This window comes from Suricata suricatta, chromosome 3, assembly GCF_006229205.1.
Source record: "Suricata suricatta isolate VVHF042 chromosome 3, meerkat_22Aug2017_6uvM2_HiC, whole genome shotgun sequence".
Lineage (NCBI taxonomy): Eukaryota > Metazoa > Chordata > Mammalia > Carnivora > Herpestidae > Suricata > Suricata suricatta.
The window spans coordinates 147,213,894-147,226,330 of NC_043702.1; positions in this window are offsets into that span (position 1 = coordinate 147,213,894).

The following is a 12,437-nucleotide window of genomic DNA, read 5'->3' on the forward strand; positions in this document are numbered from 1 at the left end:
CAGTGCCTTGTAGCCTCAAGCTCTTGTAAGATGATGAACTTCATAATTTATGTGACAGCACCCATCATTTAGCCCCACCAGGGAATAGCTACACTAAAGCATCATCCAACCGAAACAGGAATAAAGTATCATCTAATCTAAACAGAGAATGATGCTCAAGGGCTAGAATTTGGACACTTGTGACAGGCTCTAAGGGGGCAGTAATTTGGAGTACAGAAAAACCCTTGATCTACCTCTAATAGGAAGTCATCACTCCACCCATAGATCACAGGTCATGGCCCCAGGGATGTCCTTGAGAGGGATGAACACCATCCTCAGATACCCTGAGTATGTCTGCTCTCTCTGACCACAGCAGGATTTCTCAGGCATCAGGGTGCACAGAGCTGAGAGCACACACTCCCAGCTTGACACCAGCCTGAATATGTGCACTTTTTTTTTTTTGCCTGGGTCCCCAAACTTGCCTTTGCACAGACAGACTGCTCTCCCAAACACCAAGTGACTAAGACAATTCTTAGTCAAAGAACAATTATATTTAATTGAGTAAAACTCTGAATGAAAGCGTTATTCTATGTAAAGTGTAATATATGATATAAACTCTACCCAGTCTAATATACACATACATACATATACATACACATACACATATAAACACATATACACACATATACACATATACACACGTATATAGTACAAACACACACACATATTTAAATTTAAGTTCTGGACCCACTTTATGCCAGCCATTCTACCAGCAATCATTAAGTAGGCGCCATTCTGTGTGTGGTCTTACACTCAATGGCTTCTCTCCTTCAGTTCTGTCTTTCTTGGCTCGTCTTCTTCCACTGCACATCCTCTGTGGGGCAGGCTGGTTGGCACTGCAGAAGTGTAGAACAACAGTTCACTTTGGGGTTTCAATTTTCTTCACCACATCAAGTATTTTGGGTTCTGTCCGTTCAGCTCACAAAAGTACACTAGGCAGGATGGGGGTTAGGTAAGTCTCTGGGATCAGAAATCACAAGATCTGGGTTTTAGTTTGAAACTAGGCCATTGGGGCCTCCATTTTTCCCTCAAGGAATTTGTCTGAAATCATGACTTTAAATCTTTTTGGTCTGTGAAATAATAAGAAATATATATATTTGTCACTGCCATGGTTCCTGACACAAAATTCCTAAAATTTTTTAATTTCCTGCATGACAGCAATATCTGGCATGTACTCTTAAACCCTTGGGAATTCTTGGCTGATAGGAGTATCTTTTGTTCTAAGGAAGTGACTCTTGGTGGGCTCCTGGGTGGGGGCTGGTCACTAGAAAGACCGAGCCAGGATTAGAAGCTTGAAACTTTCAGCCTCATCCCCTATCCTCTGCAGCGGGAAGAGGGGCTGGAAATTGAGCTAATAATCGATCATGCCTGCATGATGAAGCCTCTATAAAAATCTCAAAGTATGAGGTTCCAAGAGCTTCTCATGTACTGGAAGGGCCCTGTGCCTGCAAAGACTTGGAAACTCTACACCCATTTCTCTGTACCCTTCCCTCTGCATCTCTTCCATCAGCCTGTTCCCAACTTGTGTCCTTTTATAATAAACTGGTACTCTTATAATGAAAGTGCTTTCTTGAGTTCTTGATTTATAGCCGGCAAGTCAGAAGCACAGGCGCAAACAGGTGCCTCGCAACTGGCATCTGAAGTAGAGGAGAGGGGGCAGCCTTGCAGGACTGAATCCCCAAGGATTCGGGTGAGGTCTGCACTGACTCTGATTAGAGTCAGAATGAAATGGAACTGTGGGACACCCAACTGATGTCACAGAATTGCTTGATGTGGGGAAAAGCTACGCATCTGACGTCCGAAGTGTTGATGTGTGAGTGTGAGTGGAGATGGAAAACAGTTTTTCCCTATTTTCACGTCCCTTTTACACTTAATAATTATTAAGGACCCCAAAGAGCTTTATGTGATCCTATCCATCAATATTTACAGAATTAAAATTAAAATTAAAGCTAGGAAGTTTAAAAAATCATTTGTTTTAAAATAGCAATAATAAACTATGTGTGCATAAACATCTTTGGATGAAAAACAACCTGTATTTTCCAAAAGAAAAATTGGAGTGAGAAGGGTGGTATTGTCTTACATTTTTTTTTTCCTGCTAAATATCCTTAATGTCTGGTTTAATAGAAGACAGCTGGATTCTCTCATCTGCTTCTGCATTCAGTCACGTGAATTACATGTTATCACATGTCATCTGCTTCCCGAAAACCCTCCTATGTGCCTGGAGGAAAATAAGATTGAAAAAGGCACATAACATCTTAGCATTGCTAGGAAAATCATTTGACCTTGTGATTGCGCTAAAAGGGTCTTGGAGACCCACACGGTCCCCAGACCACACTTTGGAAACTGCTCGTTTAGAAGGCCATAACATTTCTACCAGATCTGACAGTCTGTGTTCTTTCTGAGAATACTTTATGGTAGTGTTTTTCGAAATACATTACAGGGATTAGACTCCCAGGAGTAATTTCATGGGATGTTACCATATGTGAGGAAAGGTAGTTTCTATGAATAAATTAGTTTAAATTATGTAGATGTATTTTACTGCAGAACTTTTTAGATGCTTTGATGTGATAATATATGTTATGAATCTCTTTTAAAAATACTACTGCAGGGACGCCTAGGTGGCTCAGTCGGTTAAGCAGGTGACTTCAGTTCAGGTCATGATCTCATAGTTTGTGAGTTTGAGCCCTGCATTGGGCTCTGTGGTGACATCTCAGAGCCTGGAGCCTGCTTCTGAGTCTGTGTCTCCCTCTCTCTCTGACCCTCCCCCTCTCACGCTCTGTGTGTGTCTCTCTCTCAAAAAAAAATTAACGTTAAAAAAAATTAAAAATAAATAAAAATAAAAATACTACTGTGTATAGGGTTTCCCCGTAGTTTTAGTCAGAAACTCTTTTCTTGAGAAGAATCTTTAAAGGCCATTGTAACAAGGAACGTTATTTGGGAAATTCTGCTCTAGTGACTCCTGGGTACTTTTCCTGAGTATTAATAGATCAGATTCTATGATTTAGAATCCATTTTCCTCTACTTAAAACTCTTCATATATACTTTTTAGTTTTTTTAATATAGAGATTTTATGGTAATCATTTTTAAGACTAAGAGAAACTCAGGTTACTAAAAATTTGGACTTTAGACAAATTGCTAAAAATTAAATAAGAAGAATATTAGCAATTATGTATATATACACACAATTATGTGTGTGTGTGTGTGTGTGTGTACATACATATTTGTTGAGTGGATGAATAAGTAAATTTTCTTGCACATCTACTACATGCCAGCAATTTTTTTTAAGGTAGGCTTCAGAGCCCTACATGGGGCTTAAACTCAGGACCCTGAGATCAAAACCCTCACGGAGATTGAGAGTCTAATGCATAACCGACTAAGCCACCCAAGTGCCCTGACCGGCAACCATTTTAAAAACATAATAATCAAGACTGTGTGGTATTGGTGGAGAGGATAGACACACAGATCAATATATTGAACAGAACAGAAAACCCAGGAATAGACCTACACAAATATTCCCAACTGATTTTTGACAGAGGTTCAAAGACAATTCATGGAAGAAAGATAGCTCTTTCAACAAACAATGCTGAAACAATTGGACACCCATCAGCAAAACAATGAACCTGGACTAAAGTCTCACACCTTATTAAAAAATTACTCAAAATGGATCACAGATTGGGGTGTGTGGCTGGTTCAGTCAGTAGAGCATTTGACTCTTGATCTTGGGGTCATGAGTTCAAGCCCCACACTGGGTACAGAGATTACTTTAAAAAAAATGAATCATGGGGCGCCTGGGAGGCTCAGTTGGTTAAGCGTCCAACTTTGGTTCAGGTCATGATCTCACAGTTGGTGGGTTCAAGCCCCACGTCGGACTCTGTGCTGACAGCTCAGAGCCTGGAGCCTGCTTTGGATTCTGTGTCTCCCTCTCTCTCTGCTCTTCCCCCACTCATGCTCTCTCTCAAAAATAAATAAACATTAAAAAAACGAATCATGGATTTAAATGTAAAACCTAAAACTATAAAACTTTTAGAAAAAGGTCATAAGAGAGAAATCTAGGGCTAGAAAAGCATTTTTACACTTAGACAGAAAGCATAATCCATAAAAGGAAAAAAGCGATAAGTCAGATTTCATAAAAATGAGAAAACATTTGCTATGCTAAAGACTCTGTTAAGAGGATGAAGAGAAAATATTTGCAAATCACTTATCTGACAAAGGATTAGGAATTAGAAAATATAAAGAACTTCCAAAACTCAGTATTAAAAAATAGAATTAGAAAATGGGCAAAAGACATGAATAGACATTTCAACTGAAGAGAATATATAGAAGGCAAATAAAAACATGAAAAATGTTCAGCATCACTAGCCATTTGGGAAATGCAAATTAAAATCACAATGCACTATCTCTATATACCCATAAGAATGGATAAGTTAAAGAAAAAATAGTGACAACACCAAATGCTGGTGAGGATATGAAGAAATTGGGTCACACATGCATTACTCATGGGAGTGTAAAATAGTACAGGTCTCTGGGAAACAGTCTGGTGGTTTCTTTTAAAACTAAATGTGAAGCTCTTGTGCACCTCTAGATAATTATACTCTTGGACATTTAACCTAGAGAAATGAAGACTTAGTTCACAAAAACCCATATGTAAATGTTTATAGAAGCTTTATTAATAGTCCCAAACTAGGAGCAGCCCAGACATTTTTTAATGGGTGAATGGTTAACTAACACCATGGAATATTACTCAGTAATAAAAAAGAATGAACTATTGATTCATGAACAATCTGGATGAACCTCAGGGAATTATGTTGAATTTAAAAGGCCAATCCCAAAAGGTTACATACTTTATAATTCCATTTAGAAAACATTATTAAAATGACAAAATTACAGAAGTGGACAGTTAGTGGTCTCCAGGTATTAAGGAGGGGGTGTTGGTGGGAAGCAGGTGAATATGACTCCATGAGGGCAACATGAAGGATCCTTGTGGTGATGTTCTGTGTCTTGACTGTATCGGTGTTAATATCCTGGTCGTGACATGGCCCTATTGTTTTGAAAGATGCTACCAATGGGGGGAACTGGGTAATGAGTGTAGGTGATCTTTGTGTATCATTTCCTCAACTACGTGTGAATCCACAATTATCTCTAAATAGAAAGTTTAACTTTTTAAAAATTACCTGAATTAGTCAAGATGCTAACTGTGTTAGAAATCTAACTCAGGGGGCACCTGGTTGCTCTGTCAGTGAAACATCCAACTCTTATTTTGACTCAGGTCCTGATCTTGCGATTCATGGGACTGAGCCCTGCATCAGGCTCTGTGCTAACAGCGTGGAGCCTGCTTGGGATTCTCTCTCTCTCTCTCTCTCTCTCTGCTCTTCCCCTGCTTGTGCTGTCTTTCTCGCTCTCTCTTAAAATAAATAAAATAAACTTTAAAAAATCTAACTCAATTTTGCTTAAATTACAAGCTAAACCATGTCATATTGCTAATATTTGACTGATTTTGACTTATAAATGATGATTTCATATCAGTCAACCTAATACAACAGGAATGTATTAGTTCATATAAGTGGGAAGTTTACGTGTTGAACCATCTCCGATGCAGATGGATTCAATAAATCAGATGATATCCTTACAGCTCCGTCCCTCTCTCCATCTCTGACTCCACTTTCCTCTGTGAATTGCCTTTGTTCTCAGGATCACTGTACATAGTAGGAAAGATGCTGCTAATGACCATAGACATCAAAGCAAAAGTGACCCTCTCTTCACAGCATAAATGTGGCAAATCTTAGGGAAGACTCTAAGTGGGTTTGCTTGGGTCACAAATGATCCATCAACCAATCACTGTGGCCACAGTGGTGAGTACCTCTGTCCAGCCTGGCTCATATGCCCACCTCTCTGGGAAGGAGAAGCCCTGGGATTAGCTCCTACCAGGACCAGGAAAATACCAAGAGGCAAACTGACAGATGTCCGCTCTTCTACCTAAGTGGGTGGATGGGAAAGAAAGAACAAATATACACATTTCTCTTTATTGTTTGCTTTTCAATGTGGAGTAAGAGAAGGACTATGAGTAATTAATTTTACTTCAAAAGTAAATTTTTCTGTTCAAAATTTTTCTTTAATGAGCATGGGTCACAGTTTATCACTTTTTGAGAGAAAACATATATATTCATTACTCCCAGTGTGATATTTGTGAATAAGTAAAGTCTAGGGTGAGTGAAGTCTGCTAAAAGTTCTAAGGATTCTCAAAATGTCTCTTGTATAAAGCTATGTTTGTAACTTTGTTATGCCCAAGATTTCTTTATCGTCCCCAAAAACCAGAATCTGCCAGGGAGATCGAGTCACGCATGCAAAAGCAAAGGGCTTTATTATGGGTTTAGGCTCGCTGGACCTAAACTCGGGCTCACAGACTTTACCAGCGTGGTGGATCCATGCTGAGAGCCCCAAACAAAGCGGGGGCAGGGCTTTCATGGGTTTGGGAAGGTGGAGTTACAGAAAATTGTGACACAGGTACAGTGATCCAATCACAACATTTAGAGTATTAACCAATTACAGAGTGGACCCAGGACCCAGGACCCTCAAGTAGGGTGTAACTAACCTTAAGTAATAAGTGATTACCTATAGCTTCTATTTCTAGGCCTGCCCTTAGGAATGTTAAGGGTATTACAAGGGTGGTCCCTCCTGCCTTGGGCAATGTGTGTCCTTACATTCCCCCCTCTGTCTTGTAACTGACCCAATCCTGGGTCGGCTGAGTTACCATTATTCCCCTAAAGCCTGGCATAGCCCTCCTTGGTGTAAGGGGAATTTCTTACCCTGCAAAGGGTATAGGGAAGGAGAGTTTACCCAATTTCTGCCAGTCTCCATGGTTAATTTGGTAAGGGTCTCTTTTAGGGTTTCTAATATCTGGCGCTTCCTGGTTTACAAAAGTAAGAATGACAGCCAATTGATTTCCTCATTTTTTAGGATCCTTGGGTGTATAAGTGCAATATGCCTTCATGGTTCTTTCTACATTACTAACCTTAGCCAAATTGGTGGTCTAGCGGCTACTCAAGGACCCCCCATTAGAGTCTGGTGGTAGAGGTGTAGGCTCCCCTTACCTTCTGCCGTGTTGAAATCCCATGCCCAGATTAGAGGCAATTAATACCAACAGAACATTCTATCCATAAGAGGAAGGTGAGCATAATCAGGAACTTTTTGCTGTTTCCCCAGCTTTCTGGGGCAACACTTGTCAGTCCAATGGCAAAGAGACAGGACAGTTTATCTTATTGGACCAGTGATTCCTCAGGCTTCTGCCGTGCTAGACCAGCCAACTTCTGGGGTGTGGCTGGAGCAGGGCTGGAGATCTGTGGAGCCAGAGTCTTAAGCTGATCGACTGGATCTGGATCGTCTCACCAGGTTGAGGGTTCTTCAGAGCTGGCCTACTTAGCTCCAGAGTGATGCCTATAACTTTAATAGGGGCTGACCCCCATTTTTAAATATCATCCTCACAGACTAACAAGCCTGAGATCCAACAACAAATATTCAAAGACACTCAGAACTAGAATAACATTTATAGTAGTGCATTGCTGAAACAGTTTTTTTCTCTAAAAAAACCTTCATTATCAGAGATAGCCAATTCAAGACCAATGCATTTGTGGAACAAGTCCAGTCTTAACAACCCTGGCCTAATTATTTACAGAAGCTCAGCAAGAATAAAGATTGTTCATGAGGATTTTATAAAGCTTGCTTTGCTGGGTCCCTTTATAAGGAATCTCCAGGTTGAACTTTTAGTAGCCACTCTGGGCCAGAAGCCAAGCCAAGCACTTTCCGTCAGACAGGTCTGCAATACCTGTTAAATTGGGCAAACTCCTCTTCCCGAGGTTCCCAACATATGCTGAGGTTCCTGCACCTGCCAGGAAGTGACCTTCTTTACTCACCTGGGGAGGCTGCTAGGAACTCTGTGAGGAAGGTATCCAGCCAACATTTCCATGAGGCCTTATGGCTCCATCTTCCATAAAGTCAACCTTAGTTCCTTAAAGCTGTCAGGTCATATCTGAGCCTATGCAAGACTCTCAAATAGGACATTCCAGTCAAAGCCTTGGTAAAAATAACCAGTATTTCCAATGGTGTCCTACTATAAAATGAACAGATTCCTATTGCACTTATGCAAACAATTGTAATTGCCATGAAAGAAAGAATACTCACTGTGAGTTTCTGAATTTCATATGGTTAAAGTAGAGAGAAAAGATGAATGCTCTAGACAAACAAATACTTTATAACATTTCTGTATGTCATAGATTTCTTAAGAGATAGTTTCTTAAGTAAACATTAAAGGACCAGCATGTTTAGCAAACCCAGGTACAAGCAAGCCAACAGACTTAGATTAATTCAAACACTGAATGAGCCCATGTGAGACTATTTGTTTCCCGTAGTTAATTTTGACCTGGAAGTTTGATGCAAAAATCTGACTTCTGTGGTCTTTTGTTTCTTATCACCTAGGGCAGAGGGAGGGAAACTTGTTGCCTCTGGCTGGGAGAGGCCACTTATGCAAATTGTCCTCTCCCCACCCAGTGGATGTGGGCTAAATCTCCTTTAGAGTATTTAGGGAGCTCAGGAAGGTGGGGCTACCCTTATTGGCCCTCTGGCTGCCCAGGGCAACGGGGCTGTCGCAGATGAGCCCATTCAGACTCCGTAGGCTTTTTGGGGATCTTAAGGATGCCCACCCGTGGAGCCACAGACTCGAACTCGGCAGGCAAGCCAGACCGAGCCGCACACTCACACTCATATACACACCAGAGGTTATTACATTCCCTCCCATAGACTTTCCACAGGCAAGACCAAAAACAATGACAATAACAACTGGACAACAAATACAGAAATGGCCACAAAACAGGTGTCTACAGATTTACTAAAGGGCTGACCGACGTCTCCATGTGGCTTTGGGGTGGGAAGTCACGTGTCCAAGCTTCCACTTAATACCCCAGACAAAAGCACATGTGCATGTAAAATTCAGATGATAAACTAGCTTACCTCCGGAGGTTCTAACAAGTGACCCTCACAGATTACTGGCACCATTTTCAGGGTGGCAGGAAAAACAAGAGTGTCTCCCCAGCTTCTAAGACCTAGATGTCCCTGGGAGTGCCTTTTGCTCTTAGCCCCTGAGGCTGGGAGGAGAGAATGAGGCATATCACACCCTAGTAGGTGCAGAAACAAAGAATGGGAGTGGAAGCCAGAAATGTTACTGAAGAGCTCTAATACTTTTGGTTTCTCAGGTGGCAGTAATTTTCTTGGCTCCTAAGATCCTAGGAGAAAGAAAAGATTTTAACCAGGGTGGGGAGGTCGAAGATTCCTATCTTCTGGCCATCCAATGTTGAAGGTTGGCCATTTGTTCCTACAAAAAAGATCTTCCCTTTCCTAACATCCACCAATAGATTGTGAGCTGGAATCCCAACTTCCTTCCAAATTCCCATGAAAAACAGATGGGGGACTTTCACCCCTTTCCCTAAATGTCCTTGTCAGTCAGAGTCACAACAAAAACTATACTTAGATGCACAGCAAACAGATGTACAGAGAACAGATGCAAGAGGGGGTCTCACTGCTGCCACCAGTGGAACCCCTTAGCCAGAAAGAAATTACACTTCTTCACTTCTGTCCCAGTGAGGACTTATACTTTGCCTCCCTTCTGAGGAGGACTTACATTCCACCTCTGTCCCATGCCTCCCTTCTGAGGAGGACTTACACAAACAAATGCACAGAGCAATATACACACAATGGGGTCACACTGCTGCCACCAGTGGAACCCCCAGAAGTACCACACCATGAACAGATGCACAGAGAAACAGACATAAGTGTCTCTAACAAAAACAAACCCTACTGCTGCCACCAGCAGGATTCCTAACAGACAGACAGGGAGACCCAGTCTTCTCCTGTCACTGCCAGCTAGTGCGACCTGTTTCAGAGCCACAGAACCTACCCTTACCCGTGTATACTCTGAAATCCTGGCAAGAGGAGACCCCAGCCTTTCAGCCTCCCCCAGCTTCCTCTTGTCTCCAGATCGCTGAACTAGAGCCACAGAACGAACCCACACCCATGTATACTCTAGGGACCCTGACAAGAGGAGACCAAACCCTAGTCTCTTCTTGTGTCATTGCTGGTGCAATCGGTTCCAACCTTCTCCAGAGTTATGCCACGGAATTAATCTCTTTTCCAGGAGTATGTGGGACTACTACCTACCTGCCTGACCTTTTGCCTGATCCACTTTCAGGTGTGTGTGGGACTCACATAAACCCACCTGATGTCTCACCTGAATCTTACCCATGCATTCTCTGGGGTCCCTGCAAGTGCCGTGGGACTCAAACCCTATCTCAAACCTTACACAAATGCGAGTTAGTGCCCTACCTACACCTGTTTCTCAAACAGATGCTGCACTTGCCACTCGTATCTCCGTGAATGCGAACGAGTAACGACGCTTGCCCGTGGAATTCAGACACTTTGCCTCCCTCCCGAGGAGGACTTACACAAACAAAGCACACAGAGAAACATACACATAATGGGGTCACACTACTGCCACCAATGGAACCCCCTGCAGGCGAACTGGCTCTCTGGCCTCTCGGTGGGGTCCTAAGCCCCACTCGCCCAACCTACTATAGGTGAACCAGTTCTCCGGCCTCCTGGTGGGATCCTAGACCCCACTCACCTACTTCAGATGGGTGAACCAGCTCTCTGGCTTCCCGGTGGGGTCCTGGACCCCACTCACCCAATTCAGAGTGGGTCTGAGATGTCTCTTGGATCCCATGGCCTTGAGCTTTCACAGCGCATCCACCTGGCTCCTTTGAGGCCCAAAAAAACACCGGGGGCTGAATCCCTCCCCAGTGTGCCAGGGGCTGAATTCCTCCCCGGACTTTTAATTAGACACACAACAGAACAGACACAAATATGAAGATATACACACAGAAAGACAAGAAAGACAAGAAATGAGTGCACTCACCAGCCAGCAATTAGGCCCAACATGTCGGGGTCCCAGAGGCTCGGGGGGGGGGGGGTTCCCGGCCAATGCACCATATGTTGTGCCCAAGATTTCTTTATCGTTCCCCAAACCCAGAAACCACCAGGGAGATCGAGTCACGCAAGTAAAAGCAGAGGGCTTTATTACAGGTTTAGTCTCGCTGGACCTAAACTCGGGCTCACAGACTTTACCAGCGTGGTGGATCCATGCTGAGAGCCCCAAACAAAGGGGGTGCAGGGCCTTTATGGGTTTGGGAAGGGGGAGTTACAGGAAATTGTGACACAGGTACAGTGATCCAATCACAACATTTAGAGTATTAACCAATTACAGAGTGGACCCAGGACCCAGGACCCTCAAGTAGGGTGTAAGTAGCCTTAAGCAATAAGTGATTACCTATAGCTTCTATTTCTAGGCCTGCCCTTAGGAATGTTAAGGGTATTACAAGGGTGGTCCCTCCTGCCTTGGGCAATGTGTGTTCTTACAACTTAGAGCTGGAGGAAGGGATGGACCCGCTGCTTGGGCCCCAGGGTCTAATGCTCATGGTGAACACAGAAAAGGAAGAACAGGACTTCAGACAATGTTTTATGTCTGTAGTTTCTGTCAAAAGGAACTGTCTCTTTTACATGAATGGCATCCAAGATGGTTACCGTGATTGGAACAGATTGCTCTCAGCCACTCTTCCCCAAATCACAAGTCCGACGTTCCCAATTTCTTCTATGTCCATCTAATACTCAGTATTTTTCTTAACTCGGTTTATGTCAACTTTATTTTTTTAAGCTTAGCGTTAGGGTTGTAGTTGCCTGTTCTCTAATGGGTCTGTGCTGTAAGAGAAGTTCTATGAAACAGTCCCAATGGAGATCTGTTCCCAGTCCATGACTTGTTACTTATGACCAGATAGTGGAAGGTTGTTTGGTTGTTTAGACAATTGTAGGATGATAGCATGAGCTGTAGAAGTACAACCTGTATTGTCAGAAGTATAATAACTTTTAAGTTTATTACGTCTTAATAAGGTCTTATTAGGGACTCTCTTTACACTAGCAGTCAAAAGGGAGAAAAGAAAACCCCCTCCTGCCAAATATTTTGGGTTTTTTTTCTATAACTTCCTTTTAATGGATACTCTTTCCTGCTTTGTCAAAGATTAATTGGCCATATATTTGTGGGTCCAGTTCTGGGTTCTCTATTCTATTCCATTGGTCCATGTGTCTGTTTTTGTGCCAGTACCATACTGTCTTGATGATGACAGCTTTGTAGTAGAGGCTGAAGTCTGGGATTGTGAAGCCTCCCGTTTTGGTTTTCTTCTTCAATATTACTTTGGCTATTTGGGGTCTTTTGTGGTTCTATATGAATTTTAAGATTGTTCTAGCTTTGAGAAGAATGCTGGTGCAACTTTGATGGGGATTGCATTGAATGTGTAAATTGCTTT